Source organism: Mastigoproctus giganteus, chromosome 9 (genome assembly GCF_048544385.1).
Source record: "Mastigoproctus giganteus isolate SK-2022 chromosome 9, ASM4854438v1, whole genome shotgun sequence".
NCBI classification, from domain to species: domain Eukaryota; kingdom Metazoa; phylum Arthropoda; class Arachnida; order Uropygi; family Thelyphonidae; genus Mastigoproctus; species Mastigoproctus giganteus.
In genome coordinates this window covers 220,046,341-220,067,217 of record NC_143583.1, presented here as the reverse complement: position 1 = coordinate 220,067,217, position 20,877 = coordinate 220,046,341, and positions in this window count along the sequence as shown.

Genomic DNA, 20,877 nt, shown 5'->3' with positions numbered 1-20,877 from the left:
CCGCAGGAGTCCCACAAGGAGGGGTCCTTTCCGGCCTTCTGTTCTCATCTATTATCTTCCCACTGGTTGCACATTCTCGATGTCTACTGAGCTATGCAGATGATATCAAGATACTGACTCCCATCATCCCTGGTCAAGACCTTGATCTGGTAAAAACGGAAATTAACAACACTCTCACTGCAGTCACATCTTACCTCTGCCAGTTCGGGCTCAAGATCAATCCTGCTAAGTCCGAATTCATGGTGTATTCATTGAAGCAAACTCCTTCTTCTCTCCAGCCTTCGGTCGGCAACGTCCTCATCCCAATTGCATCCAGCCATCGTGATCTGGGCGTTGTATTCGACTCCAAACTTCGATTCAACGCCCACATAGACATGCTCCTCACACGTGCTTCAAGACTCCGGTGGATAGCAAAACAGCATCTCCTTCATATCAGAGATAAAAAGACAACCGTGAGGTACATAAGAGCAATCATCTTTCCACCTTTACTCTATGCTGCTGAAATTTGGGCGTCAGCGGCACCATCAATAAAGAAACCACTCTTTGCCACAGAATTCTGGCTCCTAAAGTGGGCCAACAGGAAGCACAACCTTCCAGCTCTGATTCACACCACGCAGCTTGCCAACTCTCTCGGGATTCCACGGCTTCCCACCTTAGTCGAAGACCAACGCCTCCTAGCAACAGTCAAGATGATAACAGGCATAATCGCAACACCTTCATTCTGGGATACCTGTGGCTGGAGGATCCCCCCTGCTGCCCTTAGGGCCAATCCCGAGCTCTACTCGCATTCAGCGCGACTCCATCTCTCGGACAGGTTCCTTCCTCAGCAGATGTTCAAGCAAACCCAGGCACTTGACGCCGACCTGAACAAATTCGCTATTGACCGGACTTACAGGAAAAAAATTATGTCTAGTAGGACTAATCTGCATTGACATGTGTACCTTGCATCTGTTCCTGTCTGATTGAGCTGGTGCTCTTATCTCGATGTTAAGTCAGCTCAATCAGACCTAACTCTCGTAAGGAGTTCTCTCCTTTGTATAAAATATGTTTTCTTTTGTAAAATTACCTGTTTTTGTAAATTAATTGTTCTATTTTCCCGGAAGTTTCGGGAAGTTGTACAAATGTAAACCCCTGGCTTTTTGGCCGTGAAGGGCATTAAAGATTATCTCTCTCTCTCTCTCTCTATCTACCACCTAGGTGTATCTACACCGATATTATATAGATATTTAACTTTTAACTCTTAACATATGAAGGCCGCCGTAGCCTAGTGGTCAGGTGTGCGGGTGCATAAGTACACGTGCCTTGATGACCGGGGTTCAAGCCCGTGACTGCTGAATACGGTGCTGTTTTTGTATCATCCTCTACTTGCCTTCAGGATGTGTAGGGGTTTTATTCTGTCTGTCTTGTGAATTCCTCTGACCGTTTGGTCGTCCCGGAGTATAAACAGATTATTTATATTATGCCTTGTGCATTTAGTTATTTTTAACTGGGTCGTCATGTCTGCAATACCAGGGTCTACCCACCCACGGATGATAGGTCAATAGCTTTGAAACGGTGCCGTCTGGGTGGTGGTACTCACTGAGAATAAGTAACAGTAGTCTTCTCTATTAGTGAAGCGTTACTTATTCGAGGTAGTGCAATATCATGGCAACTCGTTGTGATGATACACCAATATTATATAGATAATGGATACTATAGCATAATAACAAAGAAAGTGGATACAAAAAAGAATTTTGATATCATATACTTAGATTTCAGTAAAGTTGTTGTCCACGTAAAAGAATGCAGTACAAGTTACAAGTTGGAGCGGTATGGCATTAGGGAAAAGTTACTCATATGGATAAACGGATGATTGAGTGGGAGAAGGCAGAGTACTATATTTATCAACGAATAGTGCTATTCGTGGACTCACATTATTAGTGAAGTACCTCAGGGTTCACTGCTGGGCCCCTTACTGTTTTCAACGTTTATTAGCGATACTGATAGCCGGGTGCTCACCCGAGAGGGTGCATAAGTACGTGCTTTTTACGGTGCTCTATCTCTCATTCTCTGTATCTTCTAAACATTACAGTAAACTCCTATGAGCGTGTGGTCGTCCCGGAGTATAAACAGAAAATTTATTTTATTTAATTATATCAAATTTATTGTCTAAGTTTGTAGGCGATACTAAAAGTCGGCAGGGTGGAATCGGTACAGAGAAGAGCAACAAGATTAGTCAAGGACACAAAAGAGTATTTCCTACCGTGAAAGAGTTTAGCTCTGCAAATTTCAGCTTTAGGAAACCGGACACTGATGAGGAGATTGAAAGCACCTTGTTTGACTGAAGCGTTTTACGACATTAATGGATTGAGTAGTAAGCTTAAAGCAAAAAGCTTTAAGCTTACTAAGCAAAAAGCTAAGAATAAACTAAACTGTAACTTAATAACGTATTGTAAACTAAGCTTTATAACCTATGATATTTTGAGAATTCGCAGAGGTTGTTACACAGCCTTCACCTCAAAGCGTTAGACCGGGGTTCGAGCCCGTCACCACCAAATACGGAGGATGCGGAAAGGTCAGGGAATGACCACCGCATATCCCGGAGCAATATGGCCTTAGTTGCTAATGCTCCTAAAAACCAAATAACTAACTAACTAACCTCAAAGCGTCCCAAATGGTCCTTTTTAATTTTTTGTGTGTGGTGGTGTTTCACCAAGTCAAATGAGGGGAGCAATTTATATGGGTCTCTTTCACAACATGGTTGAGTTAGTCGATCTCAGGCGAGGTTGGAATGGTTTTTCCTCCCGGAAACTCAGGCTTTTCATCCCGCAAAACATAAAATCCACCTCAACACACACACGCAATTTACAGACAATATACACGGAACAACATGATCTTACTCGCCGATGCTCCTAAAACCCAACAACAAACAACCAACCAACCGTGGATCAAAAGGATGAAACTGAGAAGTCTTATATGTGTATACAGTATGTATACTAAAAGGACAGAATTCGTGGGACAGCTGGTTCCTGGACAACGCGACACTGTCACCCCCTTTCGCTAGTGGACGAACCCATCGCTTGGCAGGTAAATAGGTACACTGCATCACTTCATTCACGTAGACGGTAGTTCCATGTCAGTAGGGATAAACGTTGCGAGTTAACCGACTTTGAAAGAGTGATGATAGTAGATGCTCGACGCATTGATCACTCTATTGCAGAGATGTTACAGAAATTTCGCTATCCCCGTTCCACAGTATCAGGAACACGCCATTTCCGTAATAATATCTCATCGTGGACAGCGCTCTGGGCGGAGAAAGGTGGTGGATGAACGAAGCCGTCGACGTTTATCTAGCATTGTTTAAGCCAACCGGAGAGCAACAGTAACACAAATCACCGCCTGTTTCAACCAGGGAGGTGTCAGAAACGTCTCCACCAAGACCATCAGGCGATCATTAGCCGCAATATGTTATAGAAGCCGCAGACCCACCATAGTCCCATTGCTAACACCACGACACAAGACTCTACGCCCCAACTGGGTGGAAGAACATTGGCACTGGACCTTGGATGATTGGAGACGGGTCTCCTGGTCCGATGAGTCCCGTTTCCAGCTATTTCGAGAGGACGGGAGGGTGAGTATCTGGCGAAAACTGCACGAAGCTATGCACCCGTCATGTCAACGAGGAACTGTTCAGGCAGGTGGACGGTCGGTAATGGTCTGGGGCGTGTTTAACTGGTAAAAGTTAGACGCATCTCTGAACGGTTCAGGTTACGCGTCCATCCTTGCAGACCATCTGCATCCCTTCATGGTCATCGTGCACCCACAGGGCAATGGACTCTTCCAGCAGGACAATGCGTCCCCCCACAGAGCCGTGGTGACTAGGACATAGTTCGAAGAGCATTCCGTAGATTTTACCACCGTGGGATGGTCTCCCGTTCACTGGACATGAACCCTGGGGGAGCATCTTTGAGTTGCTGTGGTAAGGTACGTTGGAGCTTTGGATCCTCCACCCAGGAATGCGACGTAATTATGGACAGCAGTGCAGCAAGCATGGATGGAAATATTTGTGGAACGCTTTCGTGAACTAGTGGACTCAATGCCTCGTCGTGTAGTAGTAGTGGCATGTGATGCAAGAAAGCAAGAGTATGAGCTTATGCAGCATCAGCCAAAAAAAAAAATATATATATATATCACACCATTCCCTCCAAATGCCTGTCCAGTTCCTCCTTAAATTTATTCAATCTATCAACTTCCACAATGACAAAGGGTAGTTTGTTCCAGAAATTAACCACCCGCTGACTAAAGGCAAATTTCCGCACATCCATTCTACATCTGTCTTTTCTTAATTTGAATTTATGCCCCCTTAGGTTCGTAATCTGAACAAGTGGAAGGATCCCATCAGAATTCAGCGTGCTGAACCCATTTAAGGCCTTATACACCTCAACCAGATCACCGCGCAGGTACCTAGTCTCCAGCCACTGCAATTTGCAGAACTTAAGCTCTCTTGTTAAGAGAATTATCCATTCATTCCCCTCACCAATCTTGTTGCCCTTCTTTGTACACGCTCAGGCAAATCTACATCCTTCCTAAAATGAGGCCTCCAGACCTGTACGCAGTATTCAAGGCGTGGCCTGATCATTTCCTTATACAGAGGGGACAATCACCTCCTTTTCCCTGCTAGCAAAATTCCTATATATCATTGACAAAACCCCATGACCTGCCCTGTCAGCCTGTCTACATTGCTCAGAAAACTTCATATCTGACTGCACAATTACTCCCAGGTCTTTTTCATTTTCTACCACCTTAAGTGTAGTACCACACAGTTGGTACGTTTCTCTGGGGTTACTTCTACCCATATGCAGTACTTTGCATTTGTCAATGTTAAACTTCAGTTGCCACTTCTTAGCCCATCTGGCCAAATTATCTAGATCCTGTTGCAGTAGCACACTGCCATTACTGTCATTAACAACCATGCCAACTTTGTATCATCTGCAAACTTCGACACTAAGCCTGATATACCTTCATCAATATCATTGATAAATATACAAAACAACAGAGGACCCAACACCGAACCCTGTGGGACTCCACTAATAACATTAGTCCACGAAGAGCAGCACCCATTGATTACCACCATCTGTTTTCTCCCACTTAACCATCCTTTTATCCATTGTAGCAACTTACCTTTAATACCATTCTGCTCATATACCCATTCATTCCTCCAGAGCGCAGTAACAAACTTAATATCCAATGCTTTAGCTAAAATATGCGTTATATGGATAGCTTGTATGGTGTGTATGAAAAAGGAAATAATTGCTGAATTTCTATTTCTCCAATTTTAATTAGAGTTTGGTAAGTTTGTCAAATCGTTCTTATAGAGGTTTATTTTATGCAATGTAAAATTTTTGTAAAAAAACATCCAATGAGGGTCTAGTTATTACATGCGGAGAGAGGCCTAAAAATAATTGCTGGATTTCTGTTGGTCCGATTTTAATGAAATTTGGGATAATCGATAAATCTTTCTAAAAGAGCCAAATATGAAAATCGATCCTCTAGACCACAGTTGTTACACGCAGATGGACACGACGAAGACAATATTGTATTGTATCACGCGTATATTGTAATATTGATGCTGCATAAGCTTGCTTTCTTGCATCATTTGCCACTACTAATACTAATTTAGTGAATTCTTTTTCAGCATCTCTTAAATCTCTCACTCTCAATTCTCATTGCCGCATTTTCAATGTCGTCTACATAGTGCCATTCGTAATTTTCAGTAAATCTTTTTTCTTTTTTTTTTTTCTGTTGTAAACCAGTATATCTTAATTACGGCATAGGTGGATTTGAAAATAATTCATTTTACTGAATTTTCGTCAATACTATTTCGTTGAAATGATACTTATAAAGCAAGTTAGATAAGTTAGAAATATTTTTACTATAGTGAAATTTTCAAAATTTTATAGTGAACCGGTATCTTACTGAAGCACGATATACTGTATATTATTATTAATCAGGGTTTGTAAATATTATGAAATGTGTGGTGTCACAGATTTTTCAAATTTATCTTTACACAGAAACTTTACAAATTTATCCTTCGGTACACGTACGACTGGCTGAATTGCATTGTATTATCACTTAAAAGTAGTGATTAGCATAATCGATTATAGATTTTTGATAATCAAATAGAAATAATCGGAAATTTGGCTAATGTAGGAGAGAAAACACGAGAGAAAGAGGGGGGGAAGGGAAGACAGTGTGGCATATGACAATACATAATTAAGCTTTAGTTTTGATAACATCAGTTAGATTCACTGGTATTTTTTGTCGTTTTTTTTACTTCTGTAATCAGTTATTTTAATAACTGATTATGGAAATCATTGGAGTATTGAAATAATCGATTATGCGCATCACTGCTAAATTGCAGAGAAGTTGCGCAGATGATGAATATCATTTTACTAATTCCAAGGTCTCAAATACGTTAATTACTTCAAAGACATTTTGTCACACCGATGAGTTCCTGTCGCGCTCTGTAAAAGATTTTAATTACTCAAAACACTTTATTTGAAAACTTGAAACGTTTTTCGAAAAAGGAAACACTTAACCCACGTGTTAAATTGAAATTTAGTTTCGTTGAATTATACATGCTGTCTGCCTAGTACTCCACATTACTAAGCCGTTTTTAAAGCTATGTTTTGGGGTCACTGAAGAACCCTAATTGGTACCAATCGGTATATGAAAATTAACCAGCATGTTAGCTACTGCACAATGCTAAATCATTAAAATGTCAGAATTTATGTACACGTGTACGTAGGTTAGTCATTTTAGCTCCTCACTCTTCTGAAGAAGAGTTTCATAGTGGACCTATAACCTATGAAAAGTTGCAGTAGATGGAGCTGCGACAATTGTACTGGGCTTTTTACCCTAAAAGTATAATTCAGTAAAACTAAAATTTAAATTCAGCATGTGGGTTAAGTATCACCCCATTCTGAAACCTTCAAGGTTCATTCCAGACCCACTTTATTTCTAGTTCAGACTATTGATACGTATTTTATTAAAGAAAACTACTTAGTTTAGTCAACGACGCAGGTCCGATAACCATGTGATCTCGTCGTTAGAACCGTCTCGCTATTGAGTCACCTGGTTCCTGTTTAACATTTTGCAGCACTTCCTGCATTGCCACTCGAAATGAGTAACTGTGAATAACGTACAGAAATTTACAAATATCCGCTTGTTGAAATAAGCCACGTATATATATGGGAGTAGATGTATTCCTAACATGGTCCTTTATCTTTCATTGGGAATTTTCTGTTGCTGCTTGAGTAATCATTCCACAACCTGTTATTGCTGTACAGTGGTATTTTTGCATCTGTTCCCTTATACGGTTTTGTAATGTCTGCACATGTTTTACCACATGTGTACTACGATGCGGTGCAAAATTTTGGAATACTAACTACCTATAGAAAAGTATATTTAAAAGCAAGCGATTCGATTAAATATCCATACTTAGGTATAATGTCAGCTATCTCACTTATGTAGTTAGGAGAAAATCAACATAATTTCCAAAACGTAGCATTTTATTGCGAGCGAAGGTTCTCAAAAACAATGATTTTTGAAAATTCACAGAAATCACCTGGAGAATCTCTAAATTTCGAACTTCCGAGTAACTGTAATAATGTGACGTCTCGTGATGATCATTTATCGTATCGCGGAAATTACCAGTAGTACCTGCAATCGTGAGTAGAAAATTAATTTGTCATTAAAAAATGTACAGTCTCGCTACATTGTTAAAAGTTTGTGAAAACCAATTTGAAGTATCCTTTCGTGCTGACGTCTTGAGAAACGTCAAAAAAAGAAGTGAATTGTTTAGCAGTTCATGTGTCGGAATCGTAAAACGTCTCTTACTGAAGCTCGCCATATATCGCAAACAACAACAATAACGAACGCCTTTCATATTAGAGCCACCCGAGAATTAGTTCATCTACTCATGTATATTATGTCTGTAAATTGCGTGTATTCTCTGTCAGTTTGCGTATTTTGCTAGACGAAAAACCAGAGTTTCCGCGAGAAAAAACCGTAATATCTTCGACTGAGACCGACTAACTCAGCGGAGTGAAAAAACAGCGAAAGCATCGTAAAATCAGTGTGTGTGTGTGTGTATGTTAAGCGCCAGAGCAACTAAGGCTATGATGTGTCACTTTACTATTTCTAAACCAAACAGTGCAACTGGAGAGACACACCTAGAAACATATTAGGTGATGTTTTGGATTTGTCACACCATCAAGTCTTTACATGCTCACTAAAAGGCAGCTGAAGTCCTCTCTGTTGTTTCAAAATGCCCATCCCAAATAACGCCAAAGTCACGCTGGTTTATTACCTTATTGACTGATGCCCCGTGCATGTTTTAGGTGAATGTCATTTGAGCTATTTTGGATGGATTGTTATTGATGATAAAATAATAGAACAAAAATCTGACTTCACCTATTTGGAAAATTTAATATCAAATGAAGGGAAAGACATCCACATTAAACTACAAAAATATAATTAAATGAATGGAACGATTAAACGCCACTTCGGAAAACAAATGACAACTGAAACAAAATTACGACTGAACAACATCACTTCAAAACCAGCCCTCTGCTACAGCTGTGAGACTTGGGTCATAAATAAGAAAGATGCACACAAACTAGAAGCAGCACAAATGAAATTTTTAAGACCATTATTAGGCTTTACAAGACCAGACCACCAAAGAAATATAGATATCCGCGAGAAATTAAAAGTAGATAACATAGTAAATGACATAAAACGGTATCAGGAAAAATGGATCAGCCACGTAGAAAGAATGAACCCAGACCGGATCCCAAAATTAGCCTTTAACTACAAACCTACAGGCAAGAGAGATTGTTGGTCGACCAAGACAACGATGGCGAGATCATGACCACCTCCAAGAGCTACAACGGAACAGGTCTTAAAAGACCTAAGCCAGACCAAGTTCATGATGATGATGGATGGATTTACCCCTAATCCTAACCCTTCTACATACTCAGCTAATCCTGCTAATTGCGGTGTGGCCTTTCGGGGACAGTGGAAGCATCTAAGCTAGTTCGCAATGAGAAGAACATTAAGTCGTCCGCATACGAGGTATTTTACAGAATGACAGAAACAACGGATACAAAGTTGCGGCAGAGATAACCAGATAACACCTCCTTGTGTGACACCTATTGGTACAAAGAAGCGATGTATAGGTGTTCTGCGTAATACAGTGTTCCAATACACAGAATTGCTGCATAATGTTTGCTGGTGTATGATGCATTGACCTTTCATGAGAGAATTTGAATTAGAAGTGCTCCACTTCAGCCTTGATGCGACACCCAAATTTCTGTAGGTTTTTTGCACTATCAGTCGTACAGTTCAGAGTTCTTTCCAATTTAAGTGAAGACTTAAATTGAAAAGAACTTAAATTGGAAATTCACTCCTAAGTGAATTGAAGCCTATCCTCTCCAGTCGTTGTATCTTGGAGCTCTGACGTCCAGTTAATTCTCCTGTAATAATTCTCCAGTGATTCCCCGCACGAATATCAAGTAACTAAAGCAGGCAGTGTCATGCCACTAATTTCATCAAGATCGAGAGAAAATTTAGTCAAAGACTGACATTTGCTTTTTAACCAGGTAGCAAGCGCAGCTTGGCATACCCGAGAGAGAATTTCTGTGACAGCCTCAAGGACCAAATCCCGAATCTACTTAACCTTAATTTAGAATTTCCGAATCTACTTTACCTGAAACTCAATACATCATCACATGTATTTTGATACATGTGACGATGGTCACATAGTGCCATTCATAAATTTCCGGTAAAATTTTTCATTAGGCACGCCATACTTTTCTTGGCTTTTTATGCCTCCATATAACACCAAGGACCAAGGAAAGACAAAAAAAAAAAAAAAACGCCATTGTCCCCATCAGCCAATTTACCGGAAAAAAAAAAAAAAAAAAACACTGGAAGTGATAAATAACTTCAAGATACTAGATGGAATACGAGAAAACGTTCTAGAAAAACAAAATGAAGAATTACTGCATAATTTTTTTTAGTAGAAGCATCTGACGTATTCTGTGAGGCATTCGTAAGGAAATGGTCGCATTCACTTTGGATCATCGGATTATACTGCAGAAACTATAAACAGAGAAGGAACAGAGGTAGAAAATGAAAAAAAAAAAAAAAAAAAAAACTGAATAAACGAGGATGACGAATAGAGTGGGAGTTATATAAAAACTAATAACTTTAATATTTAACTCTGAAAAATGTTTTTAATTGTACTTGTCAGAAGTAATCCAGAAAACTTAATAATTCGTCTGTGATGACTAAAGCGGAATATATAATTTTCACATTGAAGAGATTTTAGTTCACCACTAAATACACCATCTATAGTTGTTCCATTACGTGTAGTATTTATCGAGAGATCTGATGACATGTGCAAGTTGAAGAACGTGTTCATAAATGTGCAGAACACTTTTCCAGCCTCAGGGCTGGAAAGAAAAGAAAAAAGTTACATTTAACTTGAAAATACCAGGTGACTCGAAACCAGATGCGTTTTCGAATTAACGCATTTCTGAATTTTTTTTTAATCTTAAAACCTTAATATTTATGTTTCTAAATTCCTTAGTTTTCCAACGACATGCTATACGTCCACATTATCCAGTTTATTACGTGAGAAAATTTCCTTGATCACATGTTCATATTTTCCACTATCCTGGAAAAACTACTGCAATTTTCAGAGGATTGAAAGTTTTTCCTCTAGTACAGAGCTAAGATGAAGCTCCGTGCAAAATTTCATTAAATTTGGTCCATTAGAAGATAAATTATTGTTGCCATCATACAAGTATTGCAACGATACAAGTTACAATAATTCGCTTCTGGAGGAAGCTGAAGATGACGTCACTTCCGTAACGCTTTTCCCATTACGGTTTTTCTTTACAAAATTTTTGGAATAACGACAGTGAAAACGTTTTTAACGTCAAAAATTCAACTGAGGCGTTAGTTACAAATCTGCAGCGAGAGGACGAGTCACCTCCTGACACTCGAACTGAACCAGTTGTTAACAGATAAACACGATATTCCTGGTGACTGGTTTCTCAGTGTTCATGAACTTCGAGGGCAGTGATTTTCAACTGCTATTCCATCAAAATTCAGCATTTACATTTAATTAATATGATACATTTGAAAATAAAAAGATAATACTGTATACAGTATTAATATTTTATCTTTAAATAAAATATTAAAAACGAATTCTCGTGTTGAATTAAATCGAATTCTTTTCTTTCCAGTCACGAAGTACTGGAAAGGTTTGTTTTTTTTTCTTTCCAGTCACGAAGAAACAAGTTGTGTTTTTTTTTTTGTTTTTTTTCTTTTTTTAAATGAAACTGAATGAACAAAATACTGTATATTGAATATTTTATAGATTTAATCTTCCGTAAATTGTTTATCCATTCCCGTTTTTGGGAGTAAATATGACAGATCCGCAGTTGTGAATGGAAAATGCACCTTTTTGGTAATAAATGGCATAGATTCGCTAAGAACGAATTTGTGTTCGCATTCGTTAACATAGACCATGGAGTATTCCCATCACACCAAGATTATTAAAGCGTATTCAGGGATTAAATTATAATTATTTCCATCACAGAAAATCCAATCAGTTAGGTGTATACTCAGGAAGAAAAGGCCAAAGAATAACATTTTCTCCGTAGAGGGACACAAGAGTCCAACAGTACCCTGACTTGGGGATATTTTGGGATGACCAGTTGACCCACACCTTGTTGTGAATGGAAAATGCACCACTACCAAGAGGAAAACCTTGGGACACTGTGGAGGGCAAAACAGGAGTTTACAGGAATATTCTGTTTTTCACTCATCACCCAGTACATTGCGAGGCTCTTAAGCCCAGTAGCTTAAATCAGAGAAGCTCGTATCACATGGTTCTGTGAAATGGACTTCTGTCCCCCATGACTTGCTTAAATGCCCTCTAGGAGTCGACATTGGATCCTCCGTTGGCTAAACCACTATCTAGGAAGACCATTCACCATTTCAAAGAACATCCTTTACACTTCCATAGGATAGAACAACCACCCTTTGGGAGACTCATGAAGGTCAACACCTTCACTTTAGCGAAGTTCGTCACGCAGAGGATAGAATCACCCTCCCTGGTGGAAATCCTCACTCGCCATCTACTCCTCTCAGATCTTTACGGAGCAACAATTCGCCATCCTTCCTTGATGAACCCGGTGGAGTTATCATACACTGTACAATATGATGGACTCCTTTAACCACCTTCTCTTCGATTGTGAACAGATATGTGGGGAAATCCTACCGGGCAACTCACCATCAAGCCAACCTCCTCACAGGAGCGGATTAAGGTCGGTTGAGGACCCGGGCGGAGAAGAAAATATTGGGCCCCTTAAAAAAAAGAGAGAGAGACAGGGAAAATAAAAATACATGTTAACCATTTTTTTAAATAAATAAAAAATATTATCTACTATTAATGTTTTATTTCCAATAAAATTTGAATATAATATATGTATAATATAATTAATAATAGCATAATAATAATCACAAAGTTTTGAACTAATTTGTTGGAGTTTTGCGTGGGCCCTTCAGAAGTCGGGGCCCAGGGCGCGCGCCCGTTGCGCCCGCCGTTAAATCCGCCTCTGCCTCCTCATATTCAGCCTTCATGATGTGAATTCGGACCCCCATCTTGAACTAAAGACTGTCTACAAGTGGTGCGCCTCAACTCCGCACGGGTGATGCTTAAGAACCTGCTCCGCTGGGCATTGCCGATTTACACGTGCATTTATTTTTAAATAACCTCATTTTTTCACTCTGTTCGTTGTCATTGTTAAACGTTATTATAAGTATTATAAACTACTGTTTCTCTTATTATTATAGAGGGCTTGTCTGACGTGTTTATTCGCTGGCACTTCCTTCTCGGGGAGAAGTGATTGATGTAATTAAAACTTGTTGTAAATAAAAAATATATATAAATATAAATACTTACAGACAGACAGACTACACAAATAGACCGACATTTAGTAATAATAATTTTGTTCTACTGAAAGTAAATGCAGATAGATCTTACAATTAAAAAAATTCTAGATACTTCAGTAGCAGAAATTCACTGAGTAATGCAATGACTGGTGAGTGAACAAATGGTTCAGTCACGTTTCGGGATTTATTATTTAGTAACACAAAAAGAAAAAAAAAAGAAAAAAAAATTACCATTATGAGTGCTCTTTCATAACATTACCTGTGACTCGAGAGGTTTATCTCATGGGGTTAACTTTAGGGATACGTTACTAGTGGCGTTTAAATGGATAGATTATTCCCGGGGCAGTCATTTGTTAGTTCGATTTATTTGTTAGTTCGATCTAATTGTCAAGAGAAAGAGTCGTACAACATATAGTTGCGGAAAATTAAATGCGTTCTTTGCGTTCTAGATTTCACCCCCCCCCCCCCAGTATCAGGTTAATTTATTGAGAGTAAGGCGAGACAGACTAAGGATCCAAAGACTACAAATGTTTTCAAAATCCAATCAACAAAAGCGGATCGAAATTCTGGTTCTGTATTAATTTGTTAAAAAGGGCTACGTGTTAATGGCAGTATTACCATGAACTCCGTCGGTGTATCGATTTCGCAAGTGCATATCTGCGCTGCCGATCTAGCTTCCACTGAAAAAAACAAGCAGAAAAACGTGTATTGTTGAACAGCAAGAAGAGAGTAAGAGAAGAATTGACTCCAATTCCAAAAATACGTGTTGAAGGATATGTTGGTGCTACGAACAAAGGGTTCAATTTTGATACTACAATACTACGATGTTCAAGGAGGTAGGCAAATGTCAACCGGGCCCCTCAAGATAAGGGCCCAGCGTTACAATGCAGAGTTTGAAATAAAAAAAAGTACAATTTAGATAATTATGTATCGCATTTTTTTCTAGAACAGAAGAACTGGGTGGGAGGCGGTATTGACAATTGTACTTGATTTAAAACTCTGCATTGTAACGCTGGGCCCTTATCGTGATAAGGGCCCAGCGTTACAATGTTGCCATGCAATTTGCCATGCAATTTGCCTACCTCCCAGCCATTAGATCTTCCCCCAATCGAAAATGATTTTGTAATAGCATCTGGAATGACGATTTCCGTAGCCGTTTTGGGCTGAAGCGAAAAACCTAAAGCAATGTTTCTCCTTCTGGACATTGACGATTTCATTGTTTATGCAATTGGTATTGCATTAATACCGTTCAATTAACCTTGAACTAAGAATTGTATTATGGGTTTACATACATACAGCCCCTGAATAACGTAGGATCTCGCCATTCATTAATTGCACTCGTCTTAAGATATCTTTATACTTTACTCTCATATAAACTACATGCTTGGTATCTAGTATAGAATATGGGTCCGTATTTTGTTTTGCCTACCAAGCCTCCTTTTTTTTTTTTTCTTTTTTTCTCTACGTTGCCCCTGTTTATCCTCTTGAAGATACTGAAAAAGGATGACTCAAAATAATGGAAATTTCACACTAGTAATTGATGATTTTGATGACTACTTTGCCGATTAATGACCAGAGAAGCACATGGTGAGGGACAGATGGATTTATCACCATAAGCGACATCGCACCTTAATTATCGTAGAGGGACAGCAATATGATCTTAAATTTTTTTGAAAAAAAAAATAAAAAAAAAAACGACCCTCTTTTAATGAATTATTTAAGGTTTTAAGAGAATATAGTGATTACTATAATATCATCGCAGAGAACTGAAATGTTCATTTCGCCGAAGAAAAGAAAAGAAAAGTACGTTGAGACAGACTGAAGATAAACAGGACACAGACCAAATTCGCTGAAATTCTTGATGTGGAAAAAAAAAAAACCTTGAAATATCTCGGCTGCTGGATCAGAATTGATGCATATTTTCTAGGCTAGTCACTGTAATCCGACTGCAATGACTTGCATATATGCGCTAGAGTAAAAGGTCGTGTCTTGACAAGCCATTAATAACTGTGAAATATTTCTGTGTTATGAAACGAGTCATAGCTGAGCAAAGTTCTTCGTGACTCTACTCGTCGCTACTCAATGGAGCGCTCCGGTCTAACGGGGAGGACTGTAACCAGGACTTGAAATTGATGCCGGAATACTGTTTCCTGTTTGTCGCAGGACCGTGCAATGGTATCTGGGGCCTCGAGTGCATATGAGTTTTTGGGCCTCTTTATTTTGTTATAGCTATGTTATAATCATTCAAGAAACGTTTTGCGGGTTCTCTTCTGTGTCGGGGGCCCTGCATCGCATCCAGCACCTCCCCTCCCCTTCCATTTGAACGGCCCTGATCATGCATATCGTATTTCTAAATACTCTGCCCATCTTAATGTTCTTTTTATGCGTTAACCTTCTGTTCTATTATTGTAATGAGTGATTAGAACACTCGAACTCTGCCTGGAAACCACCACAGATCACACAAATCAAATTTTGTCTGTCTTGCTTACTGTCAAAAACAGCCAGGTGCTAACTGAAGAGCAGGAACAATAGGGATAGGAACAAGACTACTGTAGACACGCAGACTCATAACAGGACCTTCACCTCTCCTGTCATTTGTCTAGAAAGGCAAGAAAGAAAGAATCTTTATTTGTCCTACCAAATATAAATATAGTAGTGCAATGGTATGAGACAAATTCCCTTCACGGCAGAAAATGCCTTCTCGCAGTTCAGTATTGGAAATCTCGCAATTGCGAGATTTCCAGTTTCAAAAAGAGTCTTTGACAGGATCCTATCCTTTATACAAACAACAATTTTCATGTGTTGTCGTTCTCCCCCCCCCCCCTTTATTCAAACATGAAGACTGTATCCGCACTTATTTATTAAACCTTAATAAAGTAAAAATAGTACACAACAGGCTGAATGCAGAGCTAGATTCAAACACGTTCAGAGAGGTTTTATTACCTTCAACTAAATGGTTGTTTCAGTTTTTTAATTTGTTTCAAACCACCTTCAGGGGTAAAAGTGGATAGTAATGACCATCCAACCACACTAGATGGAAAGGACTAAGTTTGAATCCTGTCAATGTGAGGAATTTCTATGGGCTTTTATCACAGAGCTCAGTTAGTCGGTTTCAGGCGCGGGTAGGGCGTGGTTTTTCCTTCCCGGAAACTCTGGTTTTTCGTCCAGAAAAAAGCAAAGTGATCAGAAATTGCAATTACAAATAAAATATACTGAAGCGTCATAGATTACTTCGGCATCAACACACATCTGAATTAATTATTTTAAGAATTATATTTTTTAATATTACTGAGCGCTACAGAGGCTTTGCTTTCAATACAATTTCCAATGCATTGCTTTCAGCAATGCATTGGAAAGTTTTTTTTTGTCTTAAATCTTTAGAATCGCTAAAAGAGGTCACTGCAAAACCTTATTACTTACAGGGATTTCAAAAACAAAAAGAAGAACCGCCGAGTTGGTTAGCTCGAGAATTTCCCAATGGCATTAGTTATGGAAAAAAAAATAATAATAAAAAATATTCCTTGAATTAATTGCATTGGTCAGGAGACCCGATCTTGGAGTGCCTGGAAAAATTGTGTCAATGAATCCGGGTTTGTGAGTGGGTGTGAGTAATACAAAAATTTAAATTTGTGAAGGAAAAAAATTGGAACTGCATTAAATTGCGCACCTTGGGTGCACACGAAACAAACGTATTTCTAGGCTTTGGTGAAAATATTAACTAGGATTATTTATTATTATTATTTTTTTTTTTTTATGAAAATCCCAAACACGAGAGGTATTAGATCCTATAGTACTTGGTACCGTGCTTGGGTTGGAGGTTAAGAAGACGAAAGAAGATATTTCTTGACATTAGACTTGAACTTCTGTAGACTGTAAGTTTCAGGAAATATGTATGAAGGAAGGTTGTTCCAGAAAACGGCAGTTGAATGAATAAACGAGGAAGATGAAAACTTGGTTCTGTGAGTTGTAAGTTGGACAGTAAATAGATGTTGGCTGGTGGCGGCACGTGTTCGGACTGTTTTCAAAGAACAGTGTCCATGGAAGTATCTATAGAAAAGGCATGCAGCAGAAACAGTACGTCTATGAGACAGAGAGTGGAGAGACTCTGTTAGAGAGGAGTCATTAATTAATCTAACTGCCCTCTTCTGAATGGAATCTAGAAGCCTGAGAGAGGTTATATGGGGGCACCAACCCAGATGTGGAAACAATATTTCATGGTAGGGTGGATTTCCGATTTGTACAGAGTGAACAGCTGTTTGGAAGAAAAGTAACGCTGGGAGCGAAAGAGAAAACCAAGTTTTTTAGATGCAGAGGAAGCAATATTTGTAATGTGCTTGTGCCAAGAGAGATTAAAAGTCACAAAAGAGATATATCATCTTGTCTAGAAATCGAAGTGTCACCAAAGATAAGCATAGGAGTAGAAGAATCCTTTTTGGGAGATATAAAACAAGAATGAGTTTTAGAAGGATTGAAATCAACTAAGTTGTCTTTGCCCCAGTGGGGCGCCTCCGTAGCCAGGTGGGAAGGAGCAGCAGTGCGTAGCACACGGTTCTTGATTAGACCGGGGTTCGAGCCCGTCACCACCAAATACGGAGGATGAGGAAAGGTCAGAGAATGACCACCGGATATCCCGGAGCAATATGGCCTTAGTTGCTAATGCTCTTAAAAACCAAAAAAAAAAAAAAAAAAAAAAAAACCAAACCAGCCCCAATGGAGAATTACCTGGAGATCGGCATTTAAGGAATTGGTAACGGATATTCGAGAAGTTGAAGCTGATTGAGCAGGGCAAGGTTTCTCAAAATGGAGAGTGGAATGCAATGTGTTATGATCGACAAAACTATGGATAGGAGTTCCAGTCAATGGAAGAAGGTCATTAATATACAAGAGGAAAATAGTGGGGGAAAGAACTGAACCTTAGTGGACACCAGCATTAGTGGAGAAGTTAGAAGACAGAGTCATCTACCATCACACTCAGTGAGCGAACAGAGAGAAAACTGGATAACCAATTACAAAAAACAGTTGGCAAACCATAAGATGGAAGCTTGTTTAGAAGACCTTGATGCCAAATATGATCGAAAGCCTTTGAGATGTCAAGAGCAACTGTTTGTGTTTCACCGAACTTTTCCATTGAATTTGCCCATAAATGGGTAACATAAGCCAGAATATATGCATATGCACAAGTACCACCTTTGAGGCGAAAGGAATCATACAGTGAGTAATTTGGGGAACTGAGACAAGTAGTAGTAGTTAATCAACCGATAACTGAGATTCTGGAGAAAAAGTACATGGGGTTTTGCAGACTCTAAGTTTATTCTATTAGTTTGACAATTCATGGTGTATTCAATAATAAGAAAAAGTGGGTGGGACATGCCGAATGAAGTAATGAAATTTTTGGATATGATACTCATGGTAAGAATATACCCAGATCCTTGACATAACGTGGCCTCAACATACACACTACTCGGATTCCCTCCGGTCACTATTTGGCAGAGTAGAAGTAGCAAGATTATACATTAGCTGATTCGGAAGCCTCCTAAAGAGTTACCATTAGGTTCGGTCCGGTGTATTAACTAGCCGCTGGTCTGCGAACACGGTCTAAGAGCTGTACCTTGAAATGTAAGGAAGATTGGATTTCGCCACAATGTTCATCATAACCTCAAAATTATCAATCATACTGCATGATGGAAGAGATGGGGAAGGGTTTACCGTAACTTAGCTCTGCAGATTAAATATGGGTCCCGCGACTTTAAGCCTCCAATAAGTAAAGTGGTGGTATTGCACCGGTTGATGAGAGACATCTACCAGCTAGTATTGCCTGGTAACACAGAGGGACGGCATTCGTACATGTGGTGTGGGCACCACACCTCGACCCCCCGCTTACGTTGCTCACACCTGGGTGGTCACCCACAGTGTGCTTGTGCATGGAGGTTATACCCAGGATTACTAACAGTCCCACTATCGTGAAGGTTCAAGCAGAGGATTTGGCTGTCACATACTTTCCAAACCGTCCAAACTTTGCCGAAATTGGATCCACTTGGCTTTAATATAACCCGAATATCAGTTCCATCAACGTTTTAACTCCTAGGTAGCAAGTACAGCTTATCTGGCATATCTGAGAGAATGTCTGTAGCATTCTCTAAGGACGAAACTATAACCTCAAGGACCAAATTATATTTTATTTTTTCCACTAAAATATATTAATTATTAAGCAATTATTAAATTGTTAATTTTAATTGCTTAATTATTAAAGCAAACTAATTATCAGGCAAACTGTAGGATATTCACAAGCACGGAGTCTCAGCGATCCGTTTGCTGGATGTAAATTCTTTCCGTGATTGCATGATTGGTTTAGAGCAGCACTTTTCATACTGTGGCTCATCGATTCCTGCTGTGAGAGTAACCCACGTGGTCTGAGATTAATGGCGAAATTTCCTACTACAATAAAAACTGAAAATTTACTGAATATAAACAATTTTGCTGTGTTCCGAGAATTTTTTGGCCCTTAGCATATATGCCTATTGTTTTCCACCATGTCTGTTCGTTTGCATAATTTCATTAAACTCGGACCACTAGAAATCACGCAATTATTATTTATTTTTTTTTTACATAGATATCACGTAGGTTTTCCATATACTTGTGAAACATTGAATATTATGTTTTTGTTATGCGCTGGTTGGAGGAATGAATGGGCAATGTGGCCAATGCGTAGAAACGAAATTGCATAAAAGTCTGGGTTTTTTTTTTTTTTTTTTTTTGTTATTAATCATGAATTCTTTCCATTTGCTAACGCTCCTGAAAACATTAACTGACTCGTTTAAATGAAAAGGGCTTAGCAGTGCCGGATTAAGGCACGGGCTAGCAGTACCCTTGCCCGGGGAACCAAATTTTACCAATAGTGAAAATATATAAGGGTGATTCACTACCAGTGCGACAAACTTGCAGGAGGTGTAGGGGGCACAAAGACGATTCGGAATCATAGCATTGCAGGGTTCGAAATGCCTTCGTCATGCGGTAGAGGACGTTGAACGGGACGTCGCGTGAACAGCGATCCCGCTGGAAGTCAACATTTGCGAACAGTTTCTGTTGAAGAAACCAAGTAGCAAAAGTCCTCCGGAGTGGATAATCCGCAGGCTCCAATGATTGGACGCGTTGCAGATGGTATGAACTCATTTGGTTTGTTGACAGTATCCTCCATACAGTGGATTGGGAAATACCCAATCGTTGGCCTCGCTCGAGTACAAGTACTCGGATTGCCTTCTGCAAGACGTAGGACATTCTCCCCATTGTCTGGCGTCCTCGTCGTTCGCTCTCGATTCATGGTACCTCTCGTGAAACAACCATTCTCACGTAATCTTCTGTGCACACGTGCTGCGAAAATCGTATGATGAGGAGCACGCCTGTGCGGGAAACGTTCTTGGTACAAGCGCAGAGCGGCGCGTCCGTTACAGTCCGCAGCTCCATACGCGAGGTGCATGTCGGCCAGTTCAACGTTTGAATACTCGTCCATCCTACTGTATCGGGAACCGACCGGTTCGCAAATGCTGACTTCCAGCGGGATCGCTGTTCACGCGACCTCACGTTCAACGTCCTCTACCGCATGAAGAAGGCATTTCGGATCCTGCAATGCTATGTGATTCCGATTCGTCTTTGTGCTCCCTACACCTCCTACAAGTTTGTCGCACTGGTAGTGAATCACCCTGTATATATATATATATATACGCTGTGCTGCCACTTTATTATGTACACCCCCTGCTGTGCACACAAATGGTTTATCCCCCAATGCAAGTCACATGACCACAGTTGTGGATATAAATGCAGCATAACAACCTTTCTAGTATCAGTTAAGCGTACAAACCGTAGCAAGAATGG